Source organism: Equus asinus, chromosome 23, assembly GCF_041296235.1.
Source record: "Equus asinus isolate D_3611 breed Donkey chromosome 23, EquAss-T2T_v2, whole genome shotgun sequence".
Lineage (NCBI taxonomy): Eukaryota > Metazoa > Chordata > Mammalia > Perissodactyla > Equidae > Equus > Equus asinus.
In genome coordinates, this window is record NC_091812.1 from 16,239,484 (window position 1) to 16,261,016 (window position 21,533).

Consider the following 21,533-nt stretch of genomic DNA (forward strand, 5'->3'; position numbering starts at 1 on the left):
ATTGTTTCTATCACACCAAAGCTTAAGTCTTAAAACCTAAAAGCGAGGGAATAAAATCTGCTTGAGTAATTTAATAGCATTCTGCCTCCAACTTTGCTTCAATTCCCGCTCTTGTATAAGACATCAGCCTGAAGAGTCATTAAATTCCCATTTGACTGGTGCCGGCTGTAAGTTAATATGCAGGCTTATTTAGCTTCTCCCCTCCACGCTTGTGCACAATGCTTTGAATGTTCTGTGTTTTCCTTGCCTTCGATTGCCATTCCATCCCAGGATTCTCATTTCCTCCTCTCTTGAGTTTTGGCCAGCATAATTTTGGAACTTAAAAAAAGTGCATCTTCTGTCTTTTTCTCATAGCCTTCATTTGCATTTTAGTCTATTTTGGATGTTTTTCTGCAACGTCTTCAATGTGCTTTATTTCCTGTTTTCATAAGCTTTATATAACTTAAGAAAAATGTGATCCAAGACATGTCTGGGTTAGAGGTTATTATTATGTTTTTTACTGTAATATGGAATATATTGACCTGCAGAGAATACACTGGGCATGGCTATTTGCAGAGTTGTCTTTAGGTGACATTGACCAGAGGTAATTTTCCAGGGCTCCGTACCTTGGGGACCTGGGGAGGCAGCTGGTGGGATGCGCATGTAGAAGATTGGCATTTGTGCACCACGCCCTCCTCATTTCCAAAGCAAAAAGGGTGAAATTGTTTCTGCTCTTCTTCCATTAACCCTAATTCCTTTTTTTTATGTTAACAGTACTTCATTATACTCAGAAAAATGAGTAAGTCTTAAATTTTCAGCACGAGCAATTTTGACAAATGTATGTACTCTGATTAAAATATAAAGCAATTCTGTCACCCTAGAAAGTTCTCTCATATGTATTTCATTCAATTCCTATCCTGTAAGCCCCAACTCCAGGTAACCACTGACCTGTTTTCTGTCATCTTTAGTCTTCTGCATTCAAGAACTTCGTATAAATGGAACCGTACCTATGTGTTCTTTTGTTTACGTGTCATTTCACTCAGCATATTTTTTTTTTGAGGTTCATCAATTTTATGTATATCAGTAGTTTTTTTTTGCTTAGTATTATTCCTTTGTATGGTTATACCACAATCTGTTTGTCCATTTTCCTACTGATGGACACCTGGGCTGTTTCCAGTTTTTGCTTTTTGCGCATAAAACTGCTATTTATGGACAGGTCTCTTTGTGAACATTCACATTTGTTTCTCGTGGTATATATCTTGGAGTATAATTGCTATGTCATAGAGTAGATGAATGTTTAAATTTGTCAGAGAGGGTCAATTTGTTTTCAAAGTGATTGCCCAATTTTGAACTCCCCCCAGCAATCTGTGAGAGTTTTAGCTGCTCGACATGCTTGTCAACACTTAGAGAGTCAGCTTTAATTTCAGCTGTTCTGGTGAGTGTGGAAATGTATGTCCTCGTGGTTTTGCTCTGCATTGCTCTGGTGACTAATGATGTTGAGCACCTTTTCATGTGCTTGTTGACTGTCTTAGTCCATTTAGGACGCTGTAACAAGAATACCGCAGACGGGGCGGCTCAACCAGAAACGTTCATTTCTCACAGTTCGGGAGGCTGGGAAGACAGTGTCTGATGTGGACCACTTCCTGGCTTATGGGGGCTCCACTCTCATGACCCAATCACATCCCACCCCCTAATACCTTTACACTAGACGTTAGGATTTCGACATACGAATTTTGGGGAGGGGACGCAAACATTCAGCCAAAATATTGACCATTTGCATATCTTCTTTGGTAAAGAGCCTAAGTCTCGAACTATTTTTTATTGGATTATTTCTATTTTCAGTATTTCATTTCCCTTGGAAGAGTTTAACCGATTAATATGCTTTAATCAAGAGCCAACTAGATGCCCACATTGCCACAGGCTTTCAGATTTAATATCTTAATCAGTACAACAAACCGTTGTGGTCGATGTATTATTCCCATTTTACAGAAGGGGAAACTGAGCCTCAGAAAGGTTGAAAGCCTCCAGAAAGTTGAAGCTTTCTGACTTGAAGTATAGGGCCACTGGTATTCAGTCTCACCAGACTACATCTGAGAAAGAGGTGAGAGGGAAGACATCTCAGAAGAAAATTCACTATCCTTGAAATTGGTTTTGGCTTTTTAAAAAAAACAGTTTTCAGAAAATAATCTTTTATTTTAGAATACTTATATAACTACAGAAAAGTTGCAAAGATACTGCAGAGAATTCCCATATATCCAACTAGTTCTGCTTTTTTAAAACGTTTTTTTGAGATAGAATTCATATACCATATAATTCATCCATTTACAATTAAATGTTTTTCAGTACATTCAAATATATTTGACTTGCAACCATCACCAGTCAGTTTTGGAACATTTTCATCATCTCAAAAAGAAACCTCATACCCTTCTGTTATCAGCCCTCTGCTTCCATAGGACTCCCTCCACTCCTAGGCAGCCACACATCTGCTCTGTCTCTATGGATGACCCTGTCCTGGATATTGCATATGAATTGAATCATGTAACACGTGGTCTTTTGTTACTGGCTTTTTTCAGTCCTGGCTGTTTCCAGGCTGCTGTGGTCACCACAACTCGGGTCCCTGGGCGCTCGTGAACTCCATTGCCACTCCCCTTGCAGTCAGATGTGGTAAGTGACTGAGTTCTGGCCAAAGAGATAAAGCAGGGGCTGGCTCCGTGGCTGAGTGGTTAAGTTCACGCACTCTGCTGCGGCGGCCCAGGGTTCGGATCCTGGGTGCGGACATGGCACCGCTCGTCAGGCCACGTTGAGGTGGCGTCCCACATCCCACAACTAGAGGGACCTGCAACTAAGATATACAACCATGTACGGGGGGTTTGGGATATAAAGCAGAAAAAAAAAAAGATTGGCAACAGTTGTTAGCTCAGGTGCCAATCTTTAAAAAAAAAAAAAATAGAGATAAAGCAGAAGTGATGTGCATGCCGTTTCTAAGCCGGGCTCTTTAAAAGCAAAACCAAACCAAACGCCCCAGCGCCCATCCTCGTGCTCTTTTCCTACATTTGGGCTGAATGAGGAAAATTCTGAAGAACTAGAAGAAGGTGAAAGCTCATGATAGGAGGAGCCCAGGACCCTGCAGGAGGAGCAGAACCCTCTCCTGACCCCTAATGAACTGTGCCCCGGGTTCTGAACAAATGCTTCTTGTGTGAAACGAGCCTTCTCTGCAGCAGCTTGTCTCACCATCTTTCCTGCAGAGCACTCGGTGAGAGCTCGCCATCAGGCACGTTTCTGATGTAGCAAGAACTCTGATTGTGCGCTGTCTTTTTGCAAAGGTGTCTCAGATCGGCCACTCACTGAAGCCTAAGAATTAAGAATCATGATGCCTTTAAGATAGCGCCCTTGCATGTGGCACCAGCGCACATATTTGTTACCTCCAAGCAGTCTTAAGACAGATCTTTCCCAAACTTAAATATGTTATTTAGTTGGAAAGAGTTAGAGAGGACATTCTTATGGAATAAATCGCATATATCCAAAAAACATTTATCAGCATCCTTATGACAAATTCTTCCAGCTTAGTATTTATTTCACAATCTTTGCTCCGTAATCTCCCCGCACGTCGGGGGCTCCATAGGAAACACGAAGAGCAGAGCTCTGTGCAATGCAGGGCATTTCATGAATTATAAAAATCTGCTCAGTTCTAAAGATCAAAACCTCCATCCATCTGGGGTATATAAATCCTATACCTAGAATTTATGAGGGGGTTATCTTGAATTATGTGTTGGGTGCCGGGTTTGGCAGCTAGTAAATAAAAATGATCCTCACAGGACAGTAGATTAACATCCAGGGAGAAAAAAATCAGGCATCCGTGGAATTTAAATGGGCAGATGCCCTACTTTTTCAGAGAGAAAAGAGCTTACAGAACTACGACCCTTGTTTTTAAGCCGCTTACTAACTCCTGCCCATGGGAGAAGGAGAGAATTATCTGCTCAAGGGTTGTTTGGAAAAGAAGCTGTGTAAGTTTGGTTGGCCCCTCTGAATCGTCTCATTTTGAGATCTTTCTGCCCATGAAAGGATGCCTCTGGCTATCTGCTGGGCTGCCAGCTGGCAATGCTGTGGGAGGCCTGTGGATGGCCAGCTGCACCAGTGGCCCATGCATGAGTCTGTCCACTTCTGAGGGGAGGTGTTAGGAAGCTGACTGAGGCTGACTGTCTAAGCCACATCCTCCAAAACAGCTTTGATTAGTAATAAAGCTCACATTTTCGCCTTCATCTCTATGGCCCTGCGTCTCTCGACTGGTTCTGAACTTGGCGTGTGGGGGCAATGGAAATATTTATTGACCCCTAAGACTCTAAGAGAGGCACAGCTAACATATTTCATGTGATATACAAATCGGTGGATACCTCTAGCATCCCTGCTGTGTGCAAAATTGCACTGTGTCACTTCATTTTTGTGTGTCACCTCAAAAGAACAAAGCGTTTTTGAGTCTTCTCAAATAGATTGAAACTCCTTGAAAGAAAGGACAAACTTGCAAGAAAGGTAAAATCAGCCAATGATGGCATATAAGTAAGGGTTATGTGATGTGGGAAAGCTGGCAATCTACTAGGAGCTCAGAGATGTGGGATGCTGTTCTAGATTGGAAGATTTCTGAGGATCGAGCTTGGCCCTGCAGATGTCTGTGACACCTGGATGTGTGTAAGTTTACACACAAAGACAGAAAAATTTCAATTTACTTCAGCCTATGTAGTTTCAGTTTTCCAGAAGTTATTTCCGATCCCCTCTGCATTTTTTTCCTTCTAGTTGCGGTTTCTCCGTGGCATATAGAAAATTGTATAGCCAAATACGTAAAGCAAATCTGAGGACCTCAAGTTGATGCGTATTTCTGTATTTAAAAATAATGATCCATATTTTCTGAAATTTCCATAGCACATCAATGTCAAGGACGTATCAACGGGAACAATGTAAGAGTTGACATGATGTTCAGTCTTTCTTGTCTTTGTGCTCCTCATTATGTGGTTTTCTCTCTATACTTTTCCTCTACCTATTCTTGCTCTGAAATATGTCATTCCTTAGAAGAGTGGATAAGTCGACAATTTCCAGGAAGTTGTCAACAATCAAAAAAAGAATGAACATAGCCTGAATAAAGCAAATGGTAAGAATGGATGTGAAGGTTGGGCATGTGAACACAAAGATGGGATAGTGAAAGCTCCTGCTCCTGAGATGGTCATTGCCCTTTGGTTTGCCAACATTGGAGTGGTTTTATGGGTGTACCACACCACACTCTTGGTTCTCATTTCCACTGGTCACCAGAGTGTTGGCCAACGTCTGCTCAGCTAACCATGAGGCCATAATATACTTTAAAGAAGTACATTGAAATAACTAAGTTACAACGTGTGGTGCAGTGTCTCTGAGAACTATTCCCCAGTAGTGTCAGTGGGAGAAGAGCACATTTACTTGGGGACAGAAGTGAGTCTTCTGCCAGAAGGGGCACCCTCACTAGGGGCTGGAAGTGAGGCTCCTAGTGGAAGTCCTGGGCATTAGAGCCTGCCCCTTGCTGACCAGCCGGCACCTGCTGTCCGTGTAGCTCCTCCTTCTCCTTTTCCTTCTCCTTCACTCCGCAGAGATGGAGTTGGATCAGGAGGCACTGACCTTGAGCACTTTTAAGACTAATTCCAACATGGGGAGCCCAGGATTCTTGCCAATCACACAAGTGCTCCATTCTTTGTCCCTCTTCCCTTGGGCAGAGAGGCATTCCCAGCAGCTCCCTGAGATGGGCGCTGGGGAGGAGAAGGGGAAATCTTTGGTTCTCCTGAGTGTGGTAATATCTTCCTTGTTGGGTGCTTTACCTCTAGCTGTAAGACCAGGCGCATGTGCGGTTATGTTTATCGGGGACTGTGGAATGGAAATGCAAACCTCGTGGGTCAACACTTCAGAGACTGAAGCCAGGGGTGCTTAATGGCTCACTGATATTCTTGATAAAATCATGCTTTCTTTCATTTAGATTGATCTTTTTCGTAAGCTGGATAACTTCTAACCTCTGTAGGATCCAATATTTGAGGCCACAGGCTGTGACTTGGTTTTGCTATGCTCCACAGAGCAGGGGTTCTGCTTTCTGCACACCCCTCAGTCCCTCAGAGTGTCTAGTTTCACGGAACCAAAAGATCCTCATTAAATGCCAGATGCGGAGGCATTTGTGCAGACCTGTAGGTGCTTATCTGATATTCGCTCCTTTTGCTTACTAAGAGAATCACATTTTGTTGAGTTTGCAATGTACCCAGCTTGCATATGTACATTCTCTAAACAGTCTTGCATGTGATATAGTTCTAGCTAAAGAGATGTCAACAGAAGTCAGTGGATGGGGCTTCTGCAATTTTAAAAGAGATTGTCTCAAGTGATACATACCCTTTTGCTCTTGGCCCTTCCATCTTCCTTTTGCCTGGACTGGCCATTGTGATTGTCGGTGCTCCAGCAGCCATCTGGGAACCATGAAGACACTATAAGATTGACAACTATGTGCTAAGGATTGAGGGAGCCTGTATCTTGATGACATTGTAGAGATTCCACGCCACTCATCAATTTCTCATCTCTGTACTTTTAAGTCACTGCTACTTGTGCTTTCTGTTACGTTGCAGCAAAACTCAAGCTTTAAGTGATAAAATACTCAATTTTCATGTTGCTTTACTTAGAGATAACAGAAAAATGAATGTTTGGCATGAAAATATTTTTTACTCAAAATGTTTTTGGTGAAATTCTAACTTTAAACATTGATGATGGGGCATGTCGCATGTCTCCATAAATCCTATATACCATCAAGGAGGCCTAGGTTTAAAAAAGAAAAGTAGCATCTTTTCAAGTTTAATTGGGCCTGAGGAGAAATCCCTTCACTTTGCCGTGGTTGTCACTCTATGCCTGTGAAAGCTTTGTTATTAGAAGTTTCGTGGGGGGTCTGGGAGTATGTAGTTTAGTGGAAAGAGTAGGGGCTTTGGCATCTGGCAGATCTGGGTTCAAATCTGGGTTCACCACTACAAACTGCCTGTGTAATTTTAAACTCATTATTGTATCTTTCTCAGCCTCAGTTTTCTGATCTGTAAAATGAGGAAGGCTTTAGGTTAAAAAGGAAAAATCTGCAAAATAGCTTATCAAGGGGACCCAGTGAGGTACCTGGTACGGTATATGATCAATTCTCTGCGTATGTGTCTTGTTTCTCATTCTTTCACTCAACAGATGTTTACTGAACATCTGCTCTGTGCTGAGACTGTGTTGGGTATTCAGTTCTTGGACTCTCTGAGTTTGCCCCTGGCGGCATTATGGCTTCAGGACTGAGTGTCAGAAGACTAATGTATGATCCATTTAAAAGCTCCTTGGCACTAACCAAGGGAGAGTGGGTTTCAGAGCTTCTTCATAAAGATTCAGTTAAGAAACTAAATTGGAATCTTAGTGGAATGGTAAGGTTTGGTGATTACCATCTGAAAGCAGACGTAAGGGCTAGAGACGGGTCTGGAAGACACAGTCAGTATTTGGAAACTAGAGCAAAACTTTGAAATCCCATCTGGAAAAAGTTGTGCCTCTCCAGGAAATAGAATGGGTTTTGGTCTAAAGAGACCCTAAAAGCTGAAATGCAGTGGGGTCATTTCCTTGCGACTCCAGCCCCCATCACTAGTTTCATGTGTCCTGCAGATGCTACAGATGTGAGACCAAGTACTTGAAAATATATGAAGTCGGTGAATTATTTAGAACAAGGAAGCACGCATTTTACCCATGCCAGACCCCAAGACTTTTCACTCTATCTTTCTTCAGTTACCTCTTGATGCACTTGGCCAACTGTGAGAACTCTCAAATGGTCTGCAGATTTGAGGTTGTTCAACATATAGTATTTGTGGATCACGACATGAAATAAATATTCGAAGAAAGACTTTGAGAACAAAGAGGTGAAAAAGTACAGAAAATTTACCTTCTGAGAAATTAAGTTATTATTTATTTTCTTTCATCAAGACCCTGGGCTCAACGGACTTGCAATTATACAGAGCAACTCGAATGGTGGCTCATATTAGCTGAACATTTTTCAAGTGCCAGGACTTTACGTGGCCTATTATTATCTTTAGTCCTGACCATTAACAGCCATCTTTCATGGACACAAAACCTGATGTCATGCCATAGTGGAAAGAATAGGGTTATTGGCATCAGTAAGACTTGAGTCTGAATTCTGACTGTATAACTTTGAGCACATTATTAAACATCTCTCTATCACACTTAATTGTTCTCCATTGTTTTTCCCGTTTTTCAGATGAGTGAATGAATCTGAGTGGACTTGGGCCACCTGCCCAAGGTTCCATGGCTGGATGATAGAAGGGCTAGTTTCTTTCAGTAGAAGCTGCCCTTTTCCACCTGCTCTCGTGCTGCCCTGAAGTTAGGGGTCCACAGATCATGAGGGACAGGAAACACGTGACAAGGTGGGGGTGTCCAGAGGAGGTGAACTGGATGCTCTAGTTATGGCAGGAATCAGAACTCCAGCCGGGCCTCCACAGAGGGATGAGAGGGGTGTATGTGGAAGAAAACAAACAGTTCACCAACAGTTCACCTTTGTTTTTCATTTCGGGCTCTGGAACGGGCACAAGTCAGGATAAGATCTGGAGTAGGCTCGTTCTCCCGGTTTCCAGTATAGCACATTTCTGCACGACGATTTGTGCCCATATTTATATCCATATTCTCCTGGGCTGGAGCAACTGCTGGTGGACTATCAAGTTGTGTTTACATTTTCCTCTTATCTCAGCAGCATCTCTGGGTCTCTGGCTCCTGGGTCTGCTGTCTCGGGATAGGCTTTCGCCACTCGACTCTTTCTCTTGTCCGCACAACTTTCCCCTCACCCCTGATCCTCTGTCGTCTTCTTTGTTTTTAAGTGCCTGTCTTCTGCCAGAAGGGCCGTCTGTGTAATTCTGCGCCCTCTGTTTTCAGTTGGTGCGGAGAGGACGTGCCAGACTCGCACACTCAGGATCAGCATTTAGGACCTTCCACTCTCGCTTGAGGAAAATGCTTTTCTCTCTCCGGTTCTCAGTCCAGATCTCGCAGTCGGTCTTTTCTCTCCCATTAGCGGATGTTCTCCTGCAGTTTTTAGTTCTCAGCACTTTTGAAGAACGGTTCAGGTAGATCCTCTGTAACACAGAAAACATTTTTGCTTTGAGCCCCAGAAGTGTATTTTGTGGAATTTTCCTTTTAAAAACAGAACAAAGAGCAGTTGCAACTGCCAGTTCCTTGGCTCTACTTGTTTCCTTTTAGACCCTGAATGGTAACCAGACACTGACTCTAACTCCGTGGCCCCATTGTTGCCCTCTCTTCTTCTCTTTTCCTCTTGAGGTTCATTATTTTCTCCAAATCGAAGGTTCTGGCTGGAATGAGTGGGTACAGAGAGCCGGGGCAGCCGGGTGCTTGGGCCAGGCGAGGATTGGATCCGGAGTGCTTCCTCGCTGGTCTCTGAGGTGCTGAATCGCCCCAAGGGAGCCTGGCTTTGCAGTTGGAGGAGATTGGTTTTGAGAGGAAGTCTGCTCTTGTTACCCATGACAACTGAGGTAAAATTGTTTAAAGACAATTTCTTAGAATATTTGAAACAAAACAGAGGGTTTGGCTTTATCCAAATATGAAGCTTTTGGCTGTTCATTCGTCATTCATTCATTCACTCCGCAGATATTGATTGTGGCTGCTGTGCTCAGGTACTGGGCTGGCTCTGAGGACTCCAGGGCAGCCAAACCGGGCTGGCCCTGCACTCTCAGAAGGGAGGGGGATAAGTATGGAGCAAATACTCCCATGCAGAAGGGACATCTGCACACTGAGATGGGCACCCTGGAGGCCAGGAGGGCCTTTCCCGGCCAGGGCGCATGTGCTGTGTGTGTGGGGGGAGCCTTCCTGCCGAGGAAGACCCGTGAGCAGCCATAGGAGAGGTGAGAGAGAGTTCGCTGGGCGGCGGTTGGGAGCCAGGTTGGGTGTGCCTCTAGTGGAGTGTGTTCCCGTTCCTGACAAAGGCCAGACGGTGAGTGAGAAGAAATGAACTTGGGCCAGAGGCTGGGTTTCTGCGTACAAGAGGGACAATGGAGCAACAGGGCCCTGCGGGGTAGCCTGGGCCCAGTGACAGGCCAGAGGCTTAGAGCCACCGACGGGTTCTACATGGGAACCGGCATGATTAGATTTGCATTTTTAGAAGATCACTCGTGTGTCAGTGGAGGGAACGCATGTTCAGGAGCCAGTGGGGGTCTGTTTAATCACCGCTTCATGAAAGGTCTACCGTGCTCCGACCAAGGCCTGGGCCTGGACGCGACAGTGAGAGGGAAGCGAAGGTCCCTGTTCTGTCAGAAACTCCAGTCCAGTGGGCAAGGACAGAGAATACACAAACACATGGATTCAGAGGAAAGGTAAGTCCCAATGGCACTAAGTGCAAGGAAACACTCAACCAAGAGGACTAGGGCAGGCGGCCCAGGGGCGGTGGCAGGGCCCCATCGCCCCGCTACTGTCTTCAGGGAAGGCCTCTGGGGAGCTGGGTTTTCCTTCCGAGGTGCAGCATTCCACCCCTTTTTGAGTCTTGCGTCTTGCCCAGAGCAGAACTGACCGCCTCACCAGCCCTTAAGTGTGTGTCCTCGTGTGCCAACTCTGTAAATAGAGCCCTGGATCACCCTCGTTTTCCTTGGCCTCCACACGCTCATGGAGTGTGTGAGCTTGAAGCAACTCTCAAGGTCATCTGATCCAACTCTCATTTTACAGGCAACAAAACAGAAGCCCAGAGAGGTAGGGTTTGGGGGTTAGGGATCCCCCCATCCTAGTATCCAGGCCACCTCGCCCTGGGGCCAGAGCCCCCACCCCAGCCCTTGGCCCTCCTGACAGGGGTGGCGCAGCCAGGCTCTCTGGGGCTGTGCAGCCTGCTTCCAAAGCACTTTTCAGCCCTGGGTGTGCAGGAGACTCCAAATACCTGTGCAAAGTGATTAATGGTCTTTTTTTCCCCCTGGCATCTTCTAATGCAAAAAATCTTGGACAGCAACCAATTTAATTTAGACTCCAGAAAATTCTACTTTTTTTTTCAACCTGGCTTATATTAATGATATTTTTAAAACACCCTGAAGCTCTGAAGCATATTTAAGACCACGAAATAGTCTTAAAATTACAAAGCTTTTGCCATTTACAGATTTGCATGGAATGCAAAGTCCAAAAAAAGAAAAATAAAGAATTCTCTCTTTCCCTTTAGTTTCCATAAGATTTCAAACTCAATAACACATTTCTTATTTAAGATTTATAAAAATAAATATACGCTTTTTCCATAATTAAGTCTTATTGGTTAAGGTTTAATCTAGAACATAATTTTCATGGCCGAGTTGAAAATTCCTTTTGGAATCAGGCTATAACCTAATCTGAAATAATTCTTCCTGAGCTGGTTATAATGAAAAGTTTTTTTATATTAGATCTCTTAGGGAATTCCTCCTGTTTTTTGGGACATTGCTCTGGGAGAAAAATCCCAGCGTATCTGAAACCATCAGATTCAGTCAAGGCCACAGGCACTGAAGAAAGAATTAGGTAGTAATATTTATCCTGGTGAAAAACATTTTATTGATGAACTGCAGTATATTCTACTGCTAGGGAAGTTTTTTTCTCTTGAATAAGATAGGTTATTTATGATCTCCATTTTCAGTTGAAGAAATTGGAGCGCAGAAAAATTAAGTAACCAAATTCACAGGGCTGATCCATCTATGGCCATCAAGCAGCTTGAAGAGGTTTTGTGTGGCCTGGCAGTTTAGATGAGCGAGGGGAGCGCAGTGGAGGGCTCTCCACCAGGAGCCAACAGTCGAACTTGGAAATGTTTGAATGTCCCTTTGGGGCTCTCGTTCTCCCTGGTTTGTTTTCAAGAGGTCAGAACGGCCCAGGAGACACTGAGTCCCCGGGTTGGCTGAGGATGGAAAACATCAGACACTCCTCAGAAAGTCCTAGAAGTTGGTGTGCTGGGATGCACCTGGCTCCACAGCGGGGACTGCAGGAGGAAGCTGCAGGTGCCAAGGGGCTGCCCAGGTAACCGAGGGTGTTAGTGTCCTGTGTCTGCTGTAACAGCAGAAATCGCTGGAAACAGCAGAAGCTCATTCTCTTCTACCTACGTCTGGAGGCCAGAAGTTGGAATCAGCCTCCCTGGACTGAAGTCAGTGTCTGCTTGGCCCCACTTGCCCTGGAGGCTTTGGGGGAGAACCGGTTCTTTGCATCTTCCAGCTTCTGGGGGCTGCCAGCATCCTCAGCTTGTGGCCGCATCACTCCGGTCTCCGCCTCCGTGGTCACATTGCTTTCTTTTCTTCTGTGTCAATTTTTCCTCTTCCTCCCTCTTACAAGGATAACTGTGATTGCCTTTAGGGCCCACCCAGATAATCCAGAATCATCTCCCATGTCATAATCCTTGACTTAATCACATCTGCAAAGATCCTTTCTCTTTATTAGGTGACATTTATATGTTACAAGGATTAGGACCCGATATCTTTGGGGCCATTACTGAGCCTACCATACCGAGCCTGGATCCATCATTCCGACATCATATGTTTATGATCGACCTGAAAAGGCTACAGGCAAGAGGCCAGCAGAAGAGAGCTTCCCTGCTCTCCAGCCTCAGGGTGAAATGTCATCATCAGTGTCTGGCGAAACAGAAGACCGAGGAAAAAGCTTAAGCAATACCACGCGCCAGGGTGACCACACTGGCAGGATTACTGCTGAGTCTGTTTGTGAGAGGAATGAAAGCAGCCATGTTGGAAGCCTCAGGTGGTTTTCATATCCTGGAAGTTATGTAGAAATAGTTGGAGAGGAATGCATTATTCAGGCGTGCAGAACGATTTCTTGTTCAAACAGACCGCAAGGCTTGAGTGGTTAAGAAGCACTCCCGGAGGGTGGAAATGCAAAATGCTCTTCAACACGTTGTTGATGTGGCCCTTTGGGGACAAAGGAACGCACGGTCCCAAGTCTGTTGTTGATTTTACCGCACAGAGCCTGGGTGTTGAGGAGGAGCAAAGGAACTGAAGCATCCGGCCGTGGCACGTTGTGGCGAGGACTTCTCCTTCCTGACTTCATTCACAAGTCGGGAACGAACGGGGCGAAGAGGCCTGGTTAGTGGAAACTACGCATTCTTGCCTGTTTACTTGCTTTAGATGAAAGAACATACCACAATACTGCTCCCCCCCCCAAAATAAGTAAATAACGTTAGCCAAACTGGATCTTCTCTGTAAATTGCAAAAGCATCTGCAGGCAGGGGCCACAGAGAAGCTTCCAGGTGATCGACTTCACTGCCTTTCCAGCATCTGAGTAATGGGGATGAGGGTTTTCAGTGAGATTTTTCCAGCTGCAGGTCGAGAGCATTTCTGAGCTTCCCGTGGGTCTTGGTGGTTATTTTTAGGATAGAAAACACTATTTTTCTTACATGACCACCTGCCATCTCTCAAAGTTCTGGGACTCCCTGAAGGCCCAAATATCTTAATTCTTTTCTCCTCTTTGCTTCTTCCTCCCAGACCAACATAAATAATTCATATGATCAAGTAAGTTCCAGAACCGGTATACAGGTAGAAGTCCGCACCCAGCCCCAGTTGTCCAACCCAGCCCTGGAAGCTGCTGACTCAGAGGTACTCAAACCGAGGTGGAGCGTCTCTTTGGCAATATTGTGACTGGAGATAAACGGCCAGACTAGAAGCTGTTTGAAAGGTGTCTTCAGGCCCCCCAGCTCAATGAATCAGCGCTTCCATCCTGTGTCCCGTGGGACGCCAAACACGCTCCACCCCCTGCTGATTCTTTTCGGTTAAGTGAATAGCAACTTCGGTGTTCATTGTCGAAGGGCTATGCAGTGGCGTGACTTGCCTTATTAAACTGTTTGAGCATACCAATCCATAAGACATTTCTCTTTTTGCCTTTGCCAAAGGGAACTTTGTCTAGGACAACTCCATTCCAGGGCACGAAAGCAAAACTGAGCAGTCCTGTGTCTTCCTGCCCCGTCAGCGACAGTTTTGGATAAGACCAGTCTGAAGGATCTGGCGGGTTTTGCCCCTTTGTCTTTCTCAAGGCTACATTGTGGATATAATATTCCTGGTCTGCCACATAAATGCCTTTTCATCTCTCCCCTTTCAAAGCCCAGTTTTCCCCAACTCACCAAGTGGTTGTGGTGCAGCTGTCTCCCACATTGTTTGGGATGTTTTTACTCTCCTTGATTATGTGTCTGTTAGACCTGGTGCGGCTGATTCAGTAACCAGACCTACGACACTGGCAACTGGATTTGTCTGAAGGTCAGTCAATGACAGTGCACTCAGTGAGACCGTCCAAATATTTCCATTTTTCTAGACCCTGCATTTGGAATGAAGCTGTCCTTTAAACTCCCCACCATGAAGTGACCTTCTACTCTCTGGGCTCCTCTGGCTTCCTGGTACAGAGGCGTTGGACAGCCTCCTTTCTCCGCCGCAGCACACTCACCGTTGCAGCTCTGAGAACTGGAGTCTCGTTCACGGTTTTCAATGGGACCAATTCAGCGGGGACACAAATACCCCTCATGGGAGACATATTGGTATCTCTGGAGGGGTGTGTGCATGGTGAAAAATATATTCAGTATAATTATTTTTCCACAATATAAACTGCAAGACAGAGAGGCTAGATTCCCTTAGCCTGAGAGGGAATCATGGATAACAGAAAATAGAGGGAATATTATATGGGCCTGAGTTAAACACAGGGTGACTGCACGTCCCGGTTTTCTCAGTTCTGTCCCAGGTTAAACTTATTGTTCAGGAATAATTATGGGTAGCCCCCTTTTTTGCTCTCCAGATATCTCAGCTTACACATTAAATTATGCGATCACCCTAGTTAAACAGAGCTTCAGAAGCACCGGTCTGATAGGACCTCCAAAACAGTTCTCTAAGTTGTTACATTCAAGGTGCAATATTTGAGAGGAGAGTTTGGGTAGGAGAATGGCTTCCCAGCAAAATAAATTTCACTTTTAGTCGTGCATCTTCACAAACATGGCTCCCTGCTTGGTGCTTATGGGCATGTTGTTTCCCGTAGTTCTAATGGACACAAAGGATAAAGGTTGACAAGAACCAAATGCAGTCTTTGCAACTGAACACTGAGATACCATTATGAAGGGCAGTGATGGACGCCTTGCGATGATGAAGAGAAAGGAGCAGGAAAGCTCACAACAGCTCTTAGGAGCTCTTTCTTTGGGCACTCTGGATACCTGCTCTCTGATGACTCTGTTCCTTAATTACTTTCGCTTTGTCTTTAGGGTCTTGTTTCTCCTGCAAGGAGATAGGGGCATGGCTGAAGACAAAGCGTTGTCTGGCCTCTTTGGTCATATAACTGCCCCTCGACTGGTCCTGTAGAGGACTTGGCCTTGTCTATTCCAGAGAAAAATTGACCAAGTAGCTTTGCCTTCCATCCATCAACCCGGGTAACGATATGTTGTAACATGAGTTGCAATTAGTCCTTAGTTTTTTCAATTCATGCATGAGAAACTACGATTTAAACAACTAAACAACAATAACCACAGCACCAAAACAAGATCAATGCTTGCAGCCAAGTTGTTTAAATGGCCATTGCCAGCATATTTCTCTCTTTTTAAAATATCGTCTCTGGATTTTGACATGTTAATTCCCTCCCTCTCTATTTGGTTTGTAAGCGGAGAAATAAGGTGAGAACTCATCCACAGCAGCTGTCCGGAAACCACCACAGCTGGTGTGAGGCCTGACGGACACCAATTGTCTGACTGTGACTCTTCTTGGTGTGTTCAGAAAAACCTGCACTCTTTTGTTTCAATTAGTTTTTATGGATGTTTCAAGCTGGGGCTTGCATTTTTCTGTGGTAAGCTCACCTCTCTATTCCCCTGGAGGCTCACTAACCTTGGCCACATTCATATTTTAGGCGAGCTGAGCTGCACAGGCTTGATACTGCCATTTGATTTTCCCTGCATCGAAATAATTTGCTTCTCCCTTTCAGTGACCCTGGGTTTCAACAATGTGAATCTGGTCTACAAACTGAGAGAAGAGAAAATTCGCTCTGTGGTTGTCCCATTAGAGAGATAACACTATCTAAAAATCAAAGAGATTAGCGTTGTTTTTTTTGAGTCAACACATATGCCAAGTTATCTGTCCTCCATTGACAGTGTTCACAAGAATCCTTGGTAAGCAGTTTCCCAGGAGGTGGGGTCTTATTGACAACGTTTGGAATTAAGTGCTATTTGTGATAAAGTGAGTCTTTAAAAAGATGGCCAACTCCATTTCTATTTTGCGCAGTTTTCAATGTCTGTGTTCATGGTTCCTCTAATATGCGTGGGTATTTTGGACATATTGACCATTTCACGGTGTTCTGATCTGACTCAGAACACAGGAGGTATGGGCAAATGGTGAAAGAAAAATTCTTTGAAAGTTTCTCTTTTGCTTGTTCCTTGCTCTTTTGGCACACAAACGCCTGAAAAGAGAAAGTAGATAGTTATCTATATGGTTTGGTTCAGAGTAACAGAAAAGTTTTCCTAAATTAAACATTTTTGTTCTATTGGCGTACTGGGGCGCTTAAAAATCCCAACCTTCAGACCACACACTCTTAATTGTGGCGTGTGGGTTTCTAGGAGTTGAAATTAAAAAACCCAAAGAAGGTTGTTTAACAGTTCCAACTTTTAAGTGTGTCCCTGTCTCCTCCAGACTCAGGTTCTGTAGCCAAGAATGGTGACAACTGGGTTGAGGCATTAGAGGTCTTTGTCTCAATATTAATCTTGGGAGGGGGGAGAGGACAGTAGTGCACTATGCCACCAGCAGCCGTGATGGCCTTATTGGGGATTCTCTCATTGATCAGCCCAGTCACTTCGGAAAGCCCTGGGGCACAGGATAAAGAACGGAAGAGGGAAAGGGGTAAGGAGGAGGACCCGACCGCCCCATCACGTGGTTTCCTTTACGTTGTCCTAAAGGAGTGCGAACAGGGTTCGTGAAAATGCGCACCTGAAAAACCCTGAGTGACTTTATCCATTGTTTAAAATGTTTTTATAACTTTTTGCCAGCCTTGCTGAGGCGTGACCCACACGGCATGCCGTTCACCCCTTTAAAGCGTGCAGTCGGAGGGCTGTCGGGTGTTCGCGGAGTTGCGCAGCCTTCGTGTAGGACTCTGATGCCTGTCGTCTTGCCGTTTCTGCCCTCCGCAAGGCTGTCACCCCAGGTATTGGCTCATCATTAAAGTCTTTGCTCACATGTCACCTCTAAGGAGCTAAGAGAGCTGTCCCCCGGCCTAAAATACCACCGTGTCCACGGTTCTCGCTCCTCCTGGCTTTCATGTCCCTACGCCCTCTGACATTTTCTTACTTGTTTGTGGTCTGCAGTCCTCGCCTCTCCTTGGGTGGGGTGACGGTCTGGTCCCTGCAGTCCGGGGCCTGGGCGGGCTTGGAGGGAGGAGCGTGGTGATGGCTGTCCTCTCTCACCCTGCCCTTGGTGGGGCGAGTGATGGAGCAGCAGCTAACTTGTTCCTGGGGCACACGGCTCCCTGATGGCTGGCCCCAGGAAACAGACGCTGCCGCGGTCTGTGGGTTCTGGCCTGACGTGGAGAGGGGCCAGAAAGCTGGGCCTGGCTTCTGGGAACTGGAGTGCTAACTTTCTGTACGACCCCGGGCACTATCTGGCCTCTCCGAGCCTCTGCAACGTGAGGACATTGGACCCTGGCTCCTCGTAGTTGTGACATTCTGGAATTCTCTGGAATCCTCTGATCAGGAGTAACTGACCAAATGCAGGTGAGCTGTGCCTGGGAGCCTCTACGTTTAATTATTCCTATCTCTGTGGCCACCTTTGCCACATGCAGCTGCAGCATGCGCCCATTTCTCAAACCTGGGGTCCTAGGCCCGTATGAAAGATGAAAGGGCAAAATAAAATTGGGCTTTGGATGTGCTGTTTGAGCTGGAGCTAAATTTGAGTAAAAACTTTGTGAGTTTAAAAACATACAATTAAGGCTCTTACAGTTATCTAAATCTACTTTCTTGCCTTATAATTTTATGGTTAGAAGCATTACAGTTGTTTTTAGATTTTCATTATAACTGCAGTAGCCACAGACAGAACGAAATAGTGTTTGTTTATTTGTGTAACAAATTATGCCCCTCAGCTAACTTTACTGTGTAATTTGCACTGGGTGTGCATTTCGCAAAAAAAGTATGCTTCGGTCTGAGGGTCTTTTCCTCCTTTTCTTCTACCTTCCTTCCAGAGCAGCACTGACAGTAGAAAATGGGGACATAAGGCGCACATATGGGCATTTGATTTATGAGTGTAGACACATGATTGTGTGCTAGGTGCGTGCTGTACACATGCCTGTGGGTAGACAGGCGAGTAGAAAGAGAATTATACAGAGATTCCGCTCTCCTGCATTGTAGCTGGCAAAGCTGGTGAAGTCAGTTTACTTCCCTGAGCTTCATTCACATTTAGCTCTGGCCCCAAAGCACACCCAAAGCACATTCTTGATAAACTACGGATATTCTGTGTAAAACCAGAATAATGGTTCTCTGAGTTGCTACTGAGTTCAAACAAGATAATATCTGAAATCCCATTGCAAGGTATGAAGTGCTTTTCTAAATGTGTGCTAGAGCAAACTAGAATGATAGGAAATGTATGCTGTCCTTCATATCAGGGCAAAATTTGTTCCAAGGTGACTTTTTTATCTGCAGACATGGAATTTGGATCTCAGCATGAATAGGGAGAGACTTCTTTCCATCTGTCCATTTTGGTCCATCTGAGGTCCTCTATCTGAGCAAGGACTGCTGTCAACCTGGCTGACCCTTAGGGTCCTGTGTAACAGAACTGTGAAAACCCGTGCACACTGGGGGTGGATCCCTGTTTGTACCCTCTTCTGGTTCTTCTCAGCAATCAGCACATTTCCATTGAGACCCCATTGCCTGTGGGCATCGGTAATTTTGTCCATAGATGATTTTGTCCTTAGATGTTACTTTTTCTTTGGTCTCACAGAACCACCTGTGACTAATGGTGGAAATGTCTGAGGTGGTGGTCGAGCTGAATTCATTAAAAAGGAATGGAAAATATGTAACATTTAAGCAATTTGAACTGATTAGGAACTTGGGTGGGGGTCATGTTTTAGTTCAAAACAAGATAGGAGCTCCAGATAATTACCAGTTCCTTATATGAAGTCTAGTCCACTCTGGATTCCTGTTGAGATAAAATAATCACAAACTTATAACTAAAGAATGAACACCTTACATTAAAATACTGCTTTATAGTTCATACAACGCTCTCGGATAAATCACATGCCGGGAGATCTTGTTTCTGCTATCGACCAGCTGATGACCTTGGTAACCCTCGGTTTGAGGTCCTTAATTTCAGCCCCCCTTGGAAGGTGGGAGGAGGGGCCTGGGCTGATTCTTCCGGCAAAGCTCCTTCCAGCTCAAAAAATCGGCAACACTGGTAACTTCCAGTTCTATTCTCTCTGCTTTATAGATTAGAAATGAGAGGAATCGTGAGTCTCTTGATTGGGGATAGAATGATTTATTTGCTTGCTTTTTTTGGTGAGGAAGATTGTTGCTGGGCTAACATCTGTGCCAGTCTTCCTCTACTTTGTATGTGGGATGCCACCTCTGTGTGGCTTGATGAGCAGTGCATAGGTCTGCGCCCCGGATCCGAACCTGCAAACCCAGGGCTGCCGAAGCTGAGCATGAGAACTTAGTCACTATGCCACTGGGCCGGCCTCTATTTGTAATTTTTCAGAGAAAAATATTAATTCCTCCTTCCTTCATTCTACACATGTTCTTTGAGCCCCTGCTACGTGTCAGGCACTTTTCTAGTTCTGAAAATACACGAGTGAATAAGGTGGCTGCTGCCCTGAACTTCTAGTGGGGGGAAGGGTGCACTGTCTTGGGCTTCCTGCTAAAATCAGGAGGGCCCTGGGCAGACTGGGACCAGTTGGTCACACTGAGTGGAGAGGCTGAGCGTAAGTGAATTAAAACAGAAAGTGAGCAAAGTCGTCTCAGACAGTGTGGTAAGTACCACGTAGCAACTGCTCGGGATGATGCAACCAGGAGCATGTGTGGTGGGCATGGGACCATCAGCATGGATGCGCTCTGCGAGGCCTCCGAGGAGATCACGCCACACTCAGTGGGTGGTGAGAAGGGTGCAGACATGTGGCGAGTTGGGGGAATTGTGTTCCAGGCAGTGGAACAGCAAGTGCAGGGGAAAAGATCTCGGCCTGTTTGAGAAATTGAATGATGACCAGGCTGTGACGTTTTGGAGAGAGGAGGATAGGGGTAAGGGCTTTGTGGGCCTCGGTAAGGAACCGTGGGAGACTGGAATTGGCCACCCCAAGATATGTCTCTTTGGCATGAGGATTATTTGGGTTACTTTTAAAAACTGCAGACATGAGAGAACCTCTGAGAAGTAGAAGTTAGCCTTTGTAAGAGGCATGTACATTTGTAAAGGAAATCTCCATCTGTAAAGGTGTCTCCCTCTATGTACCAGCAAGAAGCGGGAATGACCTTATCTCTAGAAACTCTTATCAATGCAGAAGGCAAGGACTTAAATCTGCATAATAACCTTACCCTCGTTTACTGTGCTTTTCTGGTAATCTCCTGTAACTGACTCCCCCCAGCCCCAACATCCTCCTTGTAGCCGAGGCTGGTATTTAAGGGGAGAGTTTCTGCCATTTCGGCAAGTTGCTCAGTTTTCCTGAGTCTCCCCCATGTATACATGTTGTAAGGCTTTGTTTAATTTTCTCCTGCTAATTTGTCTTGATGCAGTCTCGGTGAGCCCAGGAGTCAAAAGAAAGATTTCTTGGACTCTCAAGATCTGGTAGTAGTGCTCCTTTATTCACAGAATAGCATGGGGACAGGACCCATGGGCAGTGAAGGGCTGCAGGCATGGGAACAGGACCCATGGGCAGTGAAGGGCTGCAGGCATGGGGACAGGACCCATGGGCAGTGAAGGGCTGCAGGCATGGGGACAGGACCCACGGGCAGTGAAGAGCTGCAGGCATGGGGACAGGACCCATGGGCAGTGAAGGGCTGCAGGCATGGGGACAGGACCCATGGGCAGTGAAGGGCTGCAGGCATGGGGACAGGACCCATGGGCAGTGAAGAGCTCCCAGCATGGGGACAGGACCCATGGGCAGTGAAGGGCTGCAGGCATGGGGACAGGACCCATGGGCAGTGAAGGGCTGCAGGCATGGGGACAGGACCCATGGGCAGTGAAGGGCTGCAGGCATGGGGACAGGACCCACGGGCAGTGAAGAGCTCCCGGCATGGGGACAGGACCCATGGGCAGTGAAGGGCTGCAGCATGGGGACAGGACCCATGGGCAGTGAAGGGCTGCAGGCATGGGGACAGGACCCATGGGCAGTGAAGGGCTGCAGCATGGGGACAGGACCCATGGGCAGTGAAGGGCTGCAGGCATGGGGACAGGACCCATGGGCAGTGAAGGGCTGCAGGCATGGGGACAGGACCCACGGGCAGTGAAGGGCTGCAATGTGTTGAGGGTTAGGGCTAAATTTGTAAGGCATGGGTACGTGGCTTATTTTCTACTAGACAAAGGAAAGATGATGTAAAAAAATCATTAAATGGTATCAGT

The 21,533-nt window shown here is 45.7% G+C and overlaps 1 long non-coding RNA gene across 1 annotated transcript in view; it reads left to right on the forward strand.

Annotated features, from left to right (window-relative positions):
- The window catches only part of LOC123280275 (uncharacterized), a 51,702-nt gene that overhangs the window by 10,994 nt on the left and 19,175 nt on the right, over positions 1 to 21,533 (forward strand). The window contains exon 3 of the long non-coding RNA XR_011497418.1: positions 2,553 to 2,643. This is a non-coding gene — a long non-coding RNA (uncharacterized lncRNA). The remainder of the gene's footprint in view (positions 1 to 2,552; positions 2,644 to 21,533) is intronic.